Raw genomic sequence first — 17,400 nt, forward strand, 5'->3', positions numbered from 1 at the left:
GAAACAAGGGAACCAGGAGACCTGGTAATGCCAGACCCCTAGTGGTTGAGTACATCACGCTAAGCTTGGCCAATCAAAAAGCCTTCCTTATTTATGCCCATGTATGGACGAAAGGGGGAAAGAAAGCCTTCCTTATTTATGTCTATGTATGGACGAAAGGGGGAAAGAAAGCCTTCCTTATTTATGCCCATGTATGGACGAAAGGGGGACACATGACGTGTCAGCCTGTGTATGCCCATGTATGGACAAAAGGGGGGCAGACTTTTATGGCTGGGTCCTAAGGGCAAAGGGGGCATGCCCATCTATGGAGGAAACGGGTACAAAACATGCCCATGTATGGACGGAAGGGGGACAGACTTTTATGGCTGGGGCCTAAGGGCAAAGAGGGCATGCCCATGTATGGAGAAAACGGGTACAAAGCCTCATGTAGGCCCGACCCCCTGGGTCTGGCAAATAGCAGATCTACAAGCTCACAATGCTGTGAGCTTGTAGAGCTGCTATTTTCGAACATGTTAGTACTTTTACTTTTGTATACTTTAAGTACATTTTGATGCAAATATTTTTGTACTTTTACTCAAGTAAATTTTGGATTCTGTACTTGTAACAGAGTACTTCTACATTGCAGTATTGATACTTTTACTTAAGTAAAACATTTGAGTACATTTTGAGCAGCAAGTACAACGTGTACAGGTTTACAGATTCACCCTGAGAACTATGGGGTGACAGGCAGACAGGCAGGCAGACAGACAGACATAAAGTGTTGCCTTTTCCCAGAGAGGAGGGACATGTCTGCCCTTTGATTTGTCCGTGACAAGGACAGGAAATCAGACCCAAGAGCAGTCTCAGACAAAGGAAGAGGGCCGAACAGAGAGGATTAACTCTTCTCTAACCAATTAAAACCGGGAAAGACTCTGTTTCTTTTGAGATTGCAGCTGTATAGCACATTGGTTCTTTATACTTTGGCTATTGAAAAATAGCAGTTATACAAGGCTTAGAAGCTCATAGCCCGGCACAAAGTGACCCGCTATGAGCTTATAGATCTGCTATTTTTGAAAAATCATGAAAATGTTTGCAAATCCTTTGAATACATATTTTTTTAACATTTTAACTGTTAACTCAAATCGTTGCTTCTGGGGGTCCCTGGACCAAAACATTTTGAGATGGGGGGTCGGTGGCCAAACACAGAATATTGGGGGTCCTTGACATGAACAAGTTTGAGCACTACTGATATAGAAACATAGGTTTTTCAGGAAACATTTTTAGAATCCGGCCTCCGGTCTTAATGGGTTAATTTGCAAACACACAGGAACAGGTAAACCGGTAGAAAGCAAATTATAAACTTCACACAGTTGCTAGCCGCTGGCAAAGAAACTTTACAAACAAGCAAGGGGCACAGACTAATGCTTAATTTATACCCGTCTACATTTACAATCTCATGAGCTTGTGGATCGGCGAGATCGTCGTACTGTAGCACGAAATATAAATCAGGTTCACACAGAGAAGTATTGAAGGCCAATGGCTGGGATCTACTGGATCGGGGGATAAAGCATTGCAGACATGAGACATTCCAGAGATCTAATGTGACGCACGCACGCACGTGTTAGTTTTAGTCATAGTCTGTAGAATAACATTCCATTTAGTTTTAGTCATATTTCAGTCATCTGAAATGTTTTAGTTTTTGTCTAGTTTTAGCCGACTAAATATCATAAGATTGTAGTCGACTAAATCTACAGTTGATTTAGTCGACTAAAATGTATTTTGGCGGTGCCTTGATGGCGTCGTAATGGTTGATTTTACACTTGGTTGCATGCTGAATGTAGCCAATCTACTTGTAGATCTGCTATTTTCAGAGCGCAACACCCGAGCGCAAACAAACATAAAATGACTTGTCTTTTAGTTCTACTGGATCTCTCCTCCACTCGTCCCTCACTAACATTAAGTTTAGTCCAGTTTTTATTTGTTGATGAAATTGTCAATATATTTAGTCTTAGTTTTAGTCATCATATTGGTTTTTATTTAGTTTTAATTGGTTAGAGAAGAGTTAATCCTCTCTGTTCGGCCCTCTTCCTTTGTCTGAGACTGCTCTTGGGTCTGATTTTCTGTCCTTGTCACGGACAAATCAAAGGGCAGACATATTTAGTTTTAGTCATCATATTGGTTTTTATTTAGTTTTCGTCAGTGAAAAAAGGTTGTCGACCAACATTTTTCGTCATGGTTTTAGTCGACGGAATCAACACTGACACACGCACACACACACGCACACGCACGCACATGCACACGCACGCACATGCACACACGCACGGTCTAAGGAATGCCAAAGACACCATTGTGGGAGTGTGTGTGTGATTGACACCTTGATGGGTGTGAGTACTATAGCCTGAGAGCAGCATCTCCAACAGAGCAGGTGGTTGGACCTGCAGCCTGCTGTTCATCACAGGGATGTGATGATGCTGAGAACAGGGGATTATTCAGGAATGCTAATTATCACAGGCCATGCTAAATTTACCAGCCTCCCACGAGAACAAAAAGGGGGGGATAAAAAGAAGAAAATGTACGTCTTACTGTACATGAAATTGCTATTTGTTTGGTTCAGGTTCAATGTGATCTTTATTGTTTCATCTTGTGTTGCAGGCACATAAGAGTAAAACTTATTTTTGTTTTCCTTCTTCAGACATTGCAGGAGAATACGTAATAATAGTAATTAAAGGGGGAAAAGTCGGCTATAGAACTATGAAAAACAAATAAATCAACGTACAGTATATACAATGTGTGTTGTTGTTGCCGTCACATCAACAGTGACAGCAATTCATTCTCAACAGTTGGGGAAGAGGACCATTCCAAAAGGAATGGTGCTGTGCATTAAGTTCTTTCTCCGAGGTTGTCAACATTTAAGAATGTAAACATATTATGTAGCATATTATGAGCATGCAAAAGTATGCAGAAGCTGTAAGTGACTGGTGCCTCTTATTCCCCAGTTAATCTACGGCATCTAATGTAAACATATCGTGAGCATTTGCTTTGTGTTTTGGCTTTTACTTCATTAAGGCATTCATCAAATGTGCCAATAGAAAAACAGCGCTTTAATGACATAGTAAAAACATACCCTCCCCCTCATTATCATAACACAACAGGTGTGGGCATGAGGAGGAGGAGGGACTAGGACAGGTGGGTGGTGCTACGGTGGTGGAGGAGGTGCTAAGGTGAGAACCAGGTATACTTAGGGTGCGTTCGGAAATTGCACACCGGAGCGCACCCGCCTATTAGTTTGTATTGGCCAGTGCGCTCAGTGCTGTATTTCCGAACGCACCCTTAATGAACTGGAGGCGTGTCCACATAAAAACATACTTTTAACAATTTCTGTACACTTTTTTGAAAAGAATCTTCCTCCTAGTATAACCATAATACCTGATGATTATGTTTTAGGGGGGGGGGGGGGAAATCACTGAAAAAAAAACCTCAATACTTAGTCAACTTTATACCGGGGTCGGCTCTGTACTTGGTCCGCTCGTTTCCCCCCCTCTACACCAAATCCACTCACCGTAAATAGTTTGATCTGCAAGCGTCTAGGGATGCAATAGGGTTCAAGTTTAAATGCTGAGCCCAGTCTGTCACGACTAGATATTTTTAGGACAGCAGCCAACGGACCACACAATTTTCTGATTAATTAGCTGTGACCTTTTGCCTCCCATAATTATCCTCCCCAGTGATACTGCATTGAAACATGGGTTGAATTCAAAGCTTGGGAGGATTGAAAGGCAACAGAGGAAGTTTCTAATCCAAATACAGTCCAGAGAGAAGTCGCTCTGCCTGACTCATCATCATGCAGCAGTGAAAAGCAGCAATGCAGCATGCAAGCGATATTACAGTAGTTCTGCTGTGCTGCTGGGAGCCTATATCTGAGAACCCAAGCAGTTATAACCACTTAAAAGCATCGGTTCTCAAAGTGGGGTCCGGGGACCCCCCCAGGGGTTCTTGGGGAGTTACCAAGGGGTCCCTGGCAAAATGAGTTAAAAAAGAGTCACAATCATTTAACCCCTTTATCCGTATTTTATACTTTGGCTATTCAAAAATAGCCGATCTACAAGCTCATAGCGCGGCACTCGGTGCCGCGCTATGAGCTTGTAGATCGGCTATTTTTGAAAAGAATATATATAATTTTTTTTACGGTAAACATTTTTTACTCAAATCTTTGCTTCTGGGGGTCCCTGGCAGGCTGGCACAACATATTTTCCGGTGGGGGTCCGCGGCCACATGCATATCAATTTGGGGGTCCTTGGCACAAAAAAGTTTGAGAACCACAACTGACTTAAAGGACCACTTCACCCATTTCCAACCTGTCTTCACTAATGCTCATTATAATGTTGTGACATTTTTGTCTATTCACTGTGTCTCAGAGGAGGGCTGTTCATCGGTAGGCAGGCTCAGTCAAACAAAATATAGATATTGTTTTACTTTTAATTAATGCGAGAACGATGGCTTCTATATACAGCATGCTAACTTTCCAGGAATAGAAATTGGTATAGAAGACAACAATGGTACCTTATTATAATGAGGATCAATTATAAGGAAAAAAAAACGGGTGATGTCCTTTAAAGACGACTATTTACTTTTAATATTTTATACAGTCATGCTCATTATCTGGTTTTCAGCTTCATATTTGCAAAGTTAGTTTTTTTCTATTGCTGTGTTCTGATATGACATATGTCTATTGTTTGCTCTGATGTGATGTGTTCTCTCAAACCCACTGACCAGTTTGTTGTTTACATTTCTTCTCATCTGTCTGTATTTCCTTTTTTCATATCAGTGTTTTATGGCACTTTTATGCTGTGTCATTTTTTAGACAAAACTAAAGCAAAACCGGGAGCTAACCAAGCTCACTTAATCAAAATTGTTGTTGTTCTCCACTCGTTTTTTGTCCATGATGTAAAAAACACAATGAGAGGCCATCTGTCAGTACCTTCTGTCTTGATTCTCAAAAGAATAGAGAGGGACGGGTTGTAATATTGACAAAAGGGCATCCAGATGGCTATTGAGAGAGAACTTCTATCTCCGTTGGCATCTGTAGAGGATTGGTATTCAAATTAGTACCTTAACAGAATGTTTTGGAATGTTATAAAGTAGCCTTGGAAATCAGCCAGTATAGCCTATTTCCTGTTTCCGCAGCATGAGGCAGCTTGATGTATAAGCACACCCCTGGGCATGACGCTATAGTTTATCACATGGGACTTAGGCCTACCCCCCTAATCCAGCCAGCCATTGATGCTGAGTGCCAAGCAAGGGTACCGTGGGTACCATTTTTATAGTCTTTGGTATATGACTCGGCACAGGATTGATTGCAATTGGCTTCCAGAATGTGTGGGATGGGCCTATATTTCCTACAAATAATCAACTGATGTGGATCTCTGGATCCACATGGAAATGATCAGTGGTGGAAAAATACTCACATTTCTTACTTAAGTAAAAGTATCAATACTGTAAAAATCAGAGTGCGCGCGTATTTATAGGGCTATGCACATGTGTCATGTGTTTCTAGCCAATCACAGTCCTGAATAGAGTCATGGTGGCCAATCACGGTGCAGGGTTAGGGGGGTACACTGGTGGCCAATCACAGCGCGCGGTTGGGGGGGTGCAAATTCCAAACCTCACTTATAGGGGCGGTTGCACCGCCCAAAAAAATACTCTGTTACAAGTAAAAGTCCGGAATTAAAAATGTACGTAAAAGCACAAAAGGGTTTGTATCAAAATGTACTTAAAGTACCAAAAGTAGGAAGTACTCATTGTGCAGAATGTTTTCAAATGTATACACATCTTTTGAAAATAGCAGATCTACAAGCTCACAATGTGTCGCATCGTGACACATTGTGAGCTTGTAGATCTGCTATTTTCACATGGCCGAAATGTTTGTAGGGCTGAAGTGGTTAATATGTGTTTTGTAATAATAATCACAATCTACAAAGTAACTAGTAACTAAAGTTTTCAAATAATTGTAGTGGAGTGAAAGTACAATATTTGCTTCTGAGATGTAGAGTAGAAGTAAAAGTACTGAAAACTGGAAATACTCCAGTAAAGTAAAAAATCACACCCTGTGTGAAGGTAGCGGCGCCTTTGATACATTTTGTCATCGATATGTGTTTATAATGTGTTTATAGCCATGTGTCACGTGCAGCTTGACCAATCACTTTGTTGACTAGCGCCAACAATCACTTTGTTGACTAGCGCGGCTAAAAATACCCCAAAACATTACTTAAGTACAGTACTTGAATAAATGTACTTAGTTACTTTACACCACTGGAAATGACATGGCTCCAATGTGGATCTCAGATTTCATATGGCCAGACAGTGATGTCAGTCATCATCTATGACATCACTCGTCTATTACATATCTATGATGTAATGTGAGATTTGCGAAATCATCTCCGGACACAAAGACACAAACGCAGTCCCGACAATCTTATACTGTAGACTAGACTCCTGCAGAGCCACGTAGTAAAAATGCCATATACTGTATCAATCCCAAATTGGAATGGCACATTGACAAGCCTCTATTCCAGGGGTGGGCAACTTTGAGGATGGAGAGGCCTATGTCCACACTCACTCCAGAGGGCCACATTGCATATACTGTCAGGCAGACACCTCTTATCTCCATATTTGAACTTTTTTCGTAAATGAATGCCGTACTTCGCCATTCTATTAACACAAAAAAAATCAGGATTCCAATTCAAAAGTAGCAAAAGTAGCCGATCTACAAGCTCAAAACGGGTCGACACGTTTTGAGCTTTTGCTATTTTTGAACTCTCACTGCCAAGAACGACTTATAACGAGTCATTGTCATAACGCCCTGGCTGCCAAGAACGACTTATAATGACTTTTTGAAAAAAATAAAAAAATAAAAATTATTATTTTATTATTTATTTTTATATAATTATTTATTATATTATTATTATTATTATTTATTTTAATTTAAAAAAATGTTCAGAACCCAATATATCGTGATCCGAAGATTTGCTGCTCCATTCACTGTTTAAGTTATTACTTAAAAAGGCTGTATCTCAGCTCCTGTGTACTTTTTTTTTTTTTACTATGTATTTTTGGCCCAAACATGTTATTTTCAAAGGCAGACAATTAATGTCAACAAGGTCGCCATGACCTTGTTGACATTCGTGAAACCACACAGTATAACCCTCAGTGATTAGCAACCATCAGGGGATTCACTCATAATGGAGATAAATATTCTGTGATTACTTGAAAAAGGTAAGAACAGTGAAAAATCGCTGGCAGTGTGCAAACGCAGCCAGAAATAAGTCTGGCAGTGAGATTGGAATCCTGATGTTTTTTTTGTGCTATTTTTGAATTGGAATCCTGGAAAGTGCAATTTTTATTTAATTTCTTTATTCTTTATTAAGAATAAAGAAATTAAATTTTATGAACTTGAATACAAATACATTGGACATAAAAAAGACAATAGAGTTTTAATACTAAGCTACTACTAATATAGACTGTAAGTAATTAAAGTGGGTCACGTTTGCATGTTTGGAATTGTAACGGCTGAAATCAATAACATATCAGTATTCTGATATTAACCTGCGGGCCGCATTAAGTGAAGGTGGGGGCCGCATGTGGCCCCTGGGCCGCCAGTTGCCCATGTATGCTCTATTCAGAGGTGTGCCGAGGGGGTGCCGCAAATGCAAAAAGGTCAACCGTATATCGTAGAAACGCACCCCCCCCACACACACACACACAGTTTCCTCAGGTTCCTGATGGCTGCAGCCCACAGCTTACACAGCCCTGTGTAAGTCCAACCGGGAGGGAGGGAGGGAGAGGTTGAGAGCAGTGTTGATTTTGACAGCAATTTTTTATTCAGTTGTAGTCTTTTGAATATAATTCCATTTAGTTTTAGTCATCTGAAACGTTTTACTGTTAGTCTAGTTTTAGTTGACTAAATATCATAACATTATAGTCGACTAAATCTACAGTTGATTTAGTCGACTATAATGTATGTTGGCGGTGCCTTGATGGCGTAGTAATGGCTGATTGTACACTTGGTTGCAAGCTGAAAATAGCAGATAACAGATATTTTCAGAGCGCAACACCCGACCGTTACCAAACATAAAATGACTTGTGTTTTAGTTCTACTGGATCTCTTCCTAGTCCCTCACTAACATTTTAGTCCAGTTTTTATTTGTTGACGAAATTGTCAATATATTTAGTCATAGTTTTAGCCATCATAGCTTAGTTTTTATTTAACTTTTATTTAGTTTGTCAGTGAAAAAATAGTCAGCGATTTTTTTTCGCCATAGTTTTAGTCGACGCGTTGTGAGCTTGTAGATCTGCTATTTTCAGAGTGCGCCACCCGGGCGCAACCAAACATAAAATGACTTGTCTTTTAGTTCTACTGGATCTCTTCTCCACTCATAACTAACATTTTAGTCTAGTTTTTATTTGTTGATGAAATTGTCACTATATTTAGTCTTAGTTTTAGTCATCATAGCTTAGTTTTTATGTAGCTTTTATTTAGTTTGGTGGGTCTGAAGATTATTAATGTCGATGGACATGTTTTGTCATAGTTTTAGTCGACAGAATCAACACTGGTTGAGAGAGCCTATTTCAATCACCCAGCCAATGCTGGGTACCAGAACACCCTGATCGAGTGAGTTGGTCGGGACTCGGGAAGCAACGTGTTGTACCAGCTAAGCAATGCATTGCATCGTAGTAAAGGCTTACTCTTCAGCTTGTACAATATTGAAAGAAATTTAAAGCAACTTGGTAATCAACATGTAAATGTACGTATAAACAAGACATGGTAATACAAAATATGCACAATTAGCAGTGGTGTAAAGTAACTAAGTACATTTACTCAAGTACAGTACGAAGTAAGTTCAATTTTTAGGTATTCTTTACTTTACTTGACTATGTCCAATTTTCTATACTTACTTTTCTATACTTCTACTCCACTACATCTCAGAGGCAAATATTGTACTTTTACTCAACTATAATTATTTGACAACTTTAGTTAAAAAAGTCACAGCAGTGTCATTCATAAACTGCTGCCAATAATTACTATAGAATTTACTCAGAAGTTTCATCTTCAATCTGGTGTTAAAAGTGGATAATATCTGTGAATTGAACTGCAGGCGTTGATATGAAAAAGTCCAACAGCTGCTGAATTTTTTATCTATTCTATGTCCTACTAGTAAATCTGCTGCTTCTGACTGTAGCGGATGTATGGATCATAGTGGGTCTGAAGATTATTAATGCATTGGGGTGCCAGTCAACTCAAAGACTTAGCTAACTTACGTATACTCAATGCAAAACTTCACTGGTAACCAATATAAATCTGAAAGGATGGTAATATGTTCAAACTTGAGAACCCTTGCTGCAGCATTCTGAACTAACTGAATCGTATATATAACTGCACAGCGGGTTCCATTACGTAACAAGTAATGTAACCTAGCAAATTCAAAAGCTGTATGGGTATTGACTCATTTTAATACTCTGCAGCATGTAGATACCTGATAACCTTAAAGTGCAATGACACTAGAGGTTTGGTTTGTGTGGTTACCTTGTCATGATGCAAAGTAGTCTGCAGTTGGTGAGAGATTACACTCCATTGATTAGAAATTGCTAATCCAAAAAATAACACAGCTCTCAAAGTTAGTCTTCCAAGCAGATAAACAAATTCAAACAAAACAGATTCTGCCATGATACCGTAATAACATCACAAATTAAAACCTGGTGCAGCATAAAAATAAAAAAAGTCAACTGTGTCCCAAAAAATAAAACTCCATCTTCTTTAATTCGCCAATTCCCATCAGTGGTCATCCTATTCCATCCGTTTCCGTTTTCATCTTCCTCACCGTCACTCCAGCCACCTGCATGAAGTCCTCTCTCACTGCACCCACAAACCCCCTCTTGGGCCTTCCTCTTCTCTTGCACATGGCAGCTCCATCTTCAGCATTCTTCACCCAATGTATCCCTCATCGTCTCCTCCATACTCATCTCCAAACCTCGCCTCTCTTTCTTTAACCCCCAAACCTTCTAACCTGGTCTGATGTTGACATTTCTGCTCTTGTCCCTCCATATACAGTACTAATAAGAATCGTAAGCATCTTCAATAGGCTCTGTGCACAGCAGCCATATTGGAAAAAAATTGGGCCTCTTCTTCCTTCCTTCACAGGTGTTACCAATGATACTAATGAAGGCTCTGTTCCATTCTGGTCAGGGTGCTGATATTGTGCATGTTGGCTCACTAGAAACACTCCATTTTGGTTCCCAAATGGCCCCTTATGGTGGGTGTGTAACTCTGAGAGGGCTGCTGTGCATAGAGCCTATTCTGCAACCCCAAGCTCCGCCTCCTGTCTTTTAATCAGTGCCATCGTTTTCCAAGACATTACAGCATGGCTGGTCTCTTCTGTGCTTTCTATTTATGTGTCTGTCTATTCAGTCGATTCAAATATGAAGGTCAGACCGAAACGTTGTTTGTGCATTAAATATTTCTGTAAGTGAAGACTGTGTGCAGGACTTTTTCCTGTTCTCTGCATTGGCTGTTCTCTAGTATGCACCTCTAGGGGTGCAAAAGGACATTATTATTTAATTTGACTTTTTACCGACATTCCCAAAATACGGAAGCTACGTTGAAAATGGTGAACATATTCCATTTTATATTGGTGTAAGTTGCATACTGTACTAGTACAGTGTACAATTTACACTGTTTTTCTGAATGTAATGTTGATAAATTTGTATTTGCAAAAGTTGCAAAGATGTTTACTTCTCTTTAAAATCATCAGTGGTGGAAAAAGTACTCACTTTTTTTTACTTACGTAAAAGTATCAATACAGCAATGTAGAAGTATTCTGTTAAGAGTAAGTAAAAGTCAGGAATTCAAAATGTACTTGAGTAAAAGTACATAAGTATTGGAATCAAAATGTACTTAAAGTACCAAAAGTAGAAAGTACTCATTATGCAGAATGTCCCATTTCATAAGTTTTCAAATGTATAAAATGTATATAAATCTTTTGAAAATAGCAGATCTACAAGCTCACAATGCGTCCCATCGCAATGATTTGTGGGCTGGTAGGCCGAAATGTATATAGAGCTGAAGTTGTTAATTTATGTTTTGAAAGTAATAATAATCAAAATCTACAAAGTATACTAGTAACTAAAGTGTTCAAATAATTGTAGTGTAGTAAAAGTACAATATTTGCCTCTGAGATGTAGTGGAGTAAAAGTAGTGGAATACTCCAGTAAAGTGAAAAAATACCTAAGTACAGTACTTGAGTAAATATACTTAGTTACTTTACACCACTGAAAATCAGACTGTCTTGCAAGTGATGTTCTTACAGTTGATAACTGTCTGGGACAAAATGTCTGGGATATAATTTGAAAATAAGACTATTCAGTTGGAAATGTTTTAGCTTTGGTTTTTGCTGATTGATCCCCTTGAATTAGTTTCTACTTGAGTCAAAACATGGGAGAACTGCCAGCTTCTCTTCAGGCTGAACGGTGCACACAGTTGGCATGCTGCTTTTGAAGGGCGGTGATGGGTTATTGAAAGGATAACCCCTTGAGATGTGTCATCTCGTTTCTGAGAGCGTCCTTAAAAATGCATTATTTTACACTTTGGATATTCAAAAATAGCAGATATACAAGCTTGAGCTTGTAGAGCTTGCTACGAGCTTGCTACGAGCTTGTAGATCTGCTATTTTAGAAAAATGTTGAAAATGTTTGCAAATCTTTGAATGTATATATTATTTTAAAGCATAAAACATGAAATATTTTTAACTCAAATCTTTGCTTCTGGGGGGTCCCTGGAACTAAATATTTTGAGATGGGGGTCCGCGGCCGAATACATATAATTTTGGGGGTCCTTGACATGAAAACATTTGAGAACCACTGATAAAGCAACATTAAGTTTTTCAAAAAACTGTTAGGATTTAGAAGACATTTGTAGATTACCCCAGAAGCAAATATTTGAGTTACAAATGTTAAAAAATATATGTATTCAAAGTGATTTAAAAAATAGCAGATCTACAAGCTCATAGCATGACACTCGGTGCCGCGATATGAGCTTGTCTATCTGCTATTTTTGAACAGCCAAAGACATGTTAAAATGACACAGATGCATTCCCAGTCTTAATGGATTAACAGTACCGTATTTTCTGCACTTTAAGGCGCATCTGAGTATAAGGCGCACCTTCAATAAATGTATTATTTTCATATATAGGGCGCACCGCATTATAAGGCGCATCCGCACTATAAGGCGCACTGACGGTGCACCTTATAGTGCGGAAACCAAGGGAACCAATATTGATACATATATAAGGCGCATCGGATTATAAGGCGCATCCGCACTGACGGTGCGCCTTATAGTGCGGAAAATACGGTACACTATGTTTCTCGCTGTACCTTGCTTGTGTTTCTGTGTATGTGTAATGTATGTGTGCATGTCTGAGCGTGTTCCCTCTACGTGGGAGTTTTTTTCTTTTCTTTTTTCATTGGGTCATCCTGTCAGTGAGAATGAGAGTGAAGGGGAAAAACAGAATAATGAGGGAGAGGAAAGTGTTCACCAAATGTGCTTGTAGCAAACGCTCAGTGAAATTCCTCCTACGGTACTTGCTTAAACTGAGATTGTAATTATTTTATTTCATATACAGAAGGTTTTCCATCCTGGCTACGCGGTTGTTAATGGCCTATTATACTTCCCTCTTTGTCACAAACATGCATTATTCAAAGTGTGTGGAGACAGAGACGGTATAGCTAGCCATGCATGGATAAGTACAATAGCTTTGCTTGGTTGTAGAGCAGTTCATCAGCTCTTCCCTCTTCGCCTTTGTTTCCTGTCCTCACAGAACGAGGTGTGTGTGTGTGTGTGTGTGTGTGTGTGTGTGTGTGTGTGTGTGTGTGTGTGTGTGTGTGTGTGTGTGTGTGTGTGTGTGTGTGTGTGTCTGTCTGTGTGTGTGTGTGCGTGTGCGCGCGTTTCGTAGGGAGATCATTAATGTGTTTGATGAAGGATTGATATTGGCTCTCTCTTTTCTTCACACATGTTCACTTGCACACACACACCAACACACGCACACACACACACACACACCCACGCACACCTGCCTTTGCGTACTTATTTCAATGCACCGTTCAATACATCCATTATAGCCATCGTCTTGCATTATTCAAACCTGAATCAGAGCACTGTCAGCCCGCTGACAGTCTGCAGACACCAAATATAATAGTCTGTGACCAGAATAGCCGTGACAGCAAATTGCCATGATTCTGTGGATTTTCTACAGCGTGGCTAGCCACCAAATGAAACACCATGTTCCGTTGCTCTGACCGGTGTACTTTGTGGGCGCTGAATAAATGAGATTACCTCGGTGACTTCTGGGATCGCTTCTCTGTAGCTGGTTAATAGCTGTGACAGCTTTCCTAATCTGTGTGTGTGTGTGTGTGTGTGTGTGTGTGTGTGTGTGTGTGTGTGTGTGTGTGTGTGTGTGTGTGTGTGTGTGTGTGTGTGTGTGTGTGTGTGTGTGTGTGTGTGTGTGTGTGTGTGTGTGTGTGCGTGCGTGCGTGCGTGCGTGCGTGCGTGGAGATGCATGTGTCGAGTGTGTGGGAGAGGTGTTACTGACTGAGTGTTGTGCGTTTATGTGGATGTGCATGTACAGAATAATGTTGCTATTCCTGCTCTCAGAACCTGCACTAATCCCCTCAAAATCACACAGATAGTGAAGCGGCAGAGGTTTGGTACGCCGCTGTTGTTCAGCTCGTGAAGGATTTGCTGCAAAAACTGCTAATGGCAGTTATGAGCCGTAGATTCTGGTTATGGTGAAGCCAAGCAAGGTTTTCCATTCTGCTCTCTCTATCCAACGTATCTGCACATAATGATTCATCTTAATCTTCTTATACTTTGAAAGTGGTTTCACTTTGTTTTTACTTGAATTGTGAATGTTAGCTACATGGTCTTGAAGACAGCAGTCATACTGTCTTCAAGACAATTTACCTAACATTCACCATGATCAAATATAACCACCTTATATACTTCGCTTAACGGAGTCTCTCATGGGTCTATTACTACAGTATATGCCTGTTTGTAGATCTGCAGCCTGTTTTCTCTTTCTGCCGGTGTGGAGTAGGTTTCTCACCCAGAGGTTTAGCGGAAGACAAAAATTGTTCCACACTAATTACATTATGATTGTTTGAGTCTTGCTTTCTAATTATAAGCACAGATAATCCATTTACCAGCTACACAGCATAATCTTGAGTGTTAATTCAACTCTGAGAGCACATTTTAATGCATAAATCACAGCTATTCCCCCCAAAAAAACCTGGGTTAAATTAGCCTCTGCGTGCTTCTTTCTTCAGACTTGATAGAGCATGTCTCTTGCTCTCAGCGAGGTATCCTAGACGATAGTTTGATACGAGCTAAACGTCTGAGCTATAAAGACGACTATATTCAGATTACAAGTGTGTACACAAGCCTTCTCATTCGTTGTACGACAGCGCCGTGTGTGAACATACTGTAGCCGATCTACAAGCTCACTACAAGGTAGCAAGGTTGATATAGTTTTGCAGTTTTCATTAGTTTTATATTTTTAGTTTACTAGTTTAGTTCTTTTGAAAAGGCTTAGTTATAGTTTAATTTGGTGTCAGTTTTTTTTTTATCATAATATAGATGAGTGAGGGGGGTCAGAAAAATAGCAAACAAATAATTGAGGTGTTGTGAGAGCTTGTAGATCTGCTATATTTGTGTTACTTTTTATCTAAAGAAATGACTAACTAATCAATAATGGTATACTTTTAAAAAAATATGGAAATCTACAAGCACTTTGCATGGTGGCAAGTTGTGAGCTTGTAGATCTGCTATTTTCGCTATTTTTGGAAAATGTTGAAAGTGAATGAACAGATTTCAACATGGAAGCGATTATGACGATTATGCAAAAATAATTGCGAGTACCTCAAATAATTGCAAATAATTATGTAATAATTGTCACACACACACACACACACACACACACACACACACACACACACACACACACACACACACACACACACACACACACACACACACACACACACACACACACACACATGGTCTAACCAGAGCATACTGTTGTTGTTGATTTTTTTGGCCATATTATGTTTATTCCCTAGAGAACACACAGAAAACATGACATTCCAGCAATGGGAGATGATCTCATTCTCTCTCTCTCTCTCTAAAAGACAATGGTATATTTATGCCATTTAGCATAAATATGACACTACAATGTCACAGTGTAAAGAAATACATGAATTGGACAAGCGTTTGTAGAAATGTAACATTAAGTTGGCAGGGTTGAACTCAGTCTCAAGAATGTATTTTATTTCAGGGAATGATATTTGGCTATTAAAGGGATAGTTCACCCAAAAAAATTAGTCACCCCATGGAGGCTTGAATTCATCAATATATATTTTTTTCTTTTTGGCTAATAATTTGATGACCAGCGGACCGGTAGGCAGTGGTTCCGGTAGGAGACACAAAGGAAGTCATCAAATTATTGGCATAGGAATGCGACAAAAAACAAAAAATATCCATGAATTCAAGCCTCCATGGGGTGACTACTCGATAAAAAAAAAAAAGTCATTTTAGGGGTGAACTGTCCCTTTAACGCATTTTCTGGTGATATACAGCCATAGAAACCGTTCCACTTACACTTTGCATGCCTAGAAAATACCCTGTATTTATTCTTGTATTAAACTAGCTAGGCTATAAGGGAGATAAGCAGGGTTAGAATCTGCAGTTGGGGTTTACATGCAAGCTGTGTCGCTCAAAAGAAGAGTAGGAAATACTGTAGGCCCATTGGCGTCACAGTCATTTTAACCCCTTTATCCATATTTTATACTTTGGATATTCAACAATAGCAGATCTACAAGCTCATAGCGCGAGCACCTAGTGCAGCGCTATGAGCTTGTAGATCTGCTATTATTTATTTTTTTTAAATCTTGGACATTTTTGCAAATCTTTGAATGTATATATATATATTTTTAAGCGAACATTTGTAACTCAAATCTTTGCCTCTGGGGGGTCCCTGGTACAACATATTTTGAGATGAGGGTCCGCGGCCAAATACATATAATTTTGGGTGGTCCTTGAAAAAGTTCGAGAACCACTGCTGTAGGCTTCTAAGACCCCCCCATGAGACGTGTGTGACAGTGACCCCCCAAAAACTGTAGTGCTCTAACACTACAGCAAAGTGAACAGAGAGACACCAGTGCCAGAGATAATAAGGGACAGCTTGTTTTTGATTGAGCCCAGTGTGTTTGAAGGCAGGAGTCTTCTATCTTAATCCATTGAGACCGGGAAAAAGCATCTGTCACTTTCGATTTTAACCACTTTAACCATTACCCTATACTTTGGGCTATAAAAAAAATTGCAGATCTACAAGCTCAATCTGCTATTTTAAAAAAAAATAGCAGATTTACAAGCTCATAGCGCGGCACTCGGTGCCGCGCTATGAGCTTGTAAATCTATTTTAAAAAAATAAATCATTCAAGTTTTTTGCAAATCTTTGAATATTTACTTTTTTTAAGCAAACATTTGTAATTTAAATATTTGCTTCTGGGGGATTCTACAAATGCCTTCTAAATCCTAACAGTTTTTATTTTATTTTTTTTACTTATGTTGCTATGATAATATAAGTGGACCACCCAAAATGATATGTATTTGGCCGTCGACCCCCATCTCAAAATATTTTGTTCCAGGGACCCCCCAGAAGCAAAGATTTGAGTTAAAAATGTTCGCTTTAAAATATATGTATATTCAAAGATTTGCACACATTTTCACGATTATTATAAAAAAATGTTGCAGATCTACAAGCTCATAGAGCGGCACTCTGTGCCGCTCTATGAGCTTGTACTGTATATCTGCTATTTTTGAATAGCCAAAGAAATCTAAAAATGACACAGATGCGTTCCCGGTCTTAATGAGTTAAAGAGGAATATCAAGGTGGAGGCATCAGAAATAATTCCCAAAAAAGATGGCAAACTTCACAGTGGATCGAGGATGGAGGGACAGACTCATGACATATTATTAGATCAGAATCATCTGTTTCTTCTTCCATGCACACAATCAGACCAAAAACAAAGGAACAAATGAATCACCGTTGAATATCTCAAGTATTTGATACAAAAATGAGGCTGAGGAACAGTTTCTTCCCACAGGCCATCAGGCTGTTAAATGACAGTGGAAATGTGCAATAACTGTACTCCGCACTATGCACTTTCCTTAAACTGAATTACCTGTGTTTGTTTGTTTGTTTATTTATTGCCTATGAGCGTTTTTAGATTGTCTATCATGTTTTTATTGTTTTATTATTGGAGCTTCCGAGCGTAAGTTTTTCACATGTATGTACCTGTGCATCTAAGTGACAATAA

The sequence above is a fragment of the Gymnoscopelus microlampas genome (genome assembly GCF_963454915.1).
Source record: "Gymnoscopelus microlampas genome assembly, chromosome: 8".
NCBI lineage: Eukaryota > Metazoa > Chordata > Actinopteri > Myctophiformes > Myctophidae > Gymnoscopelus > Gymnoscopelus microlampas.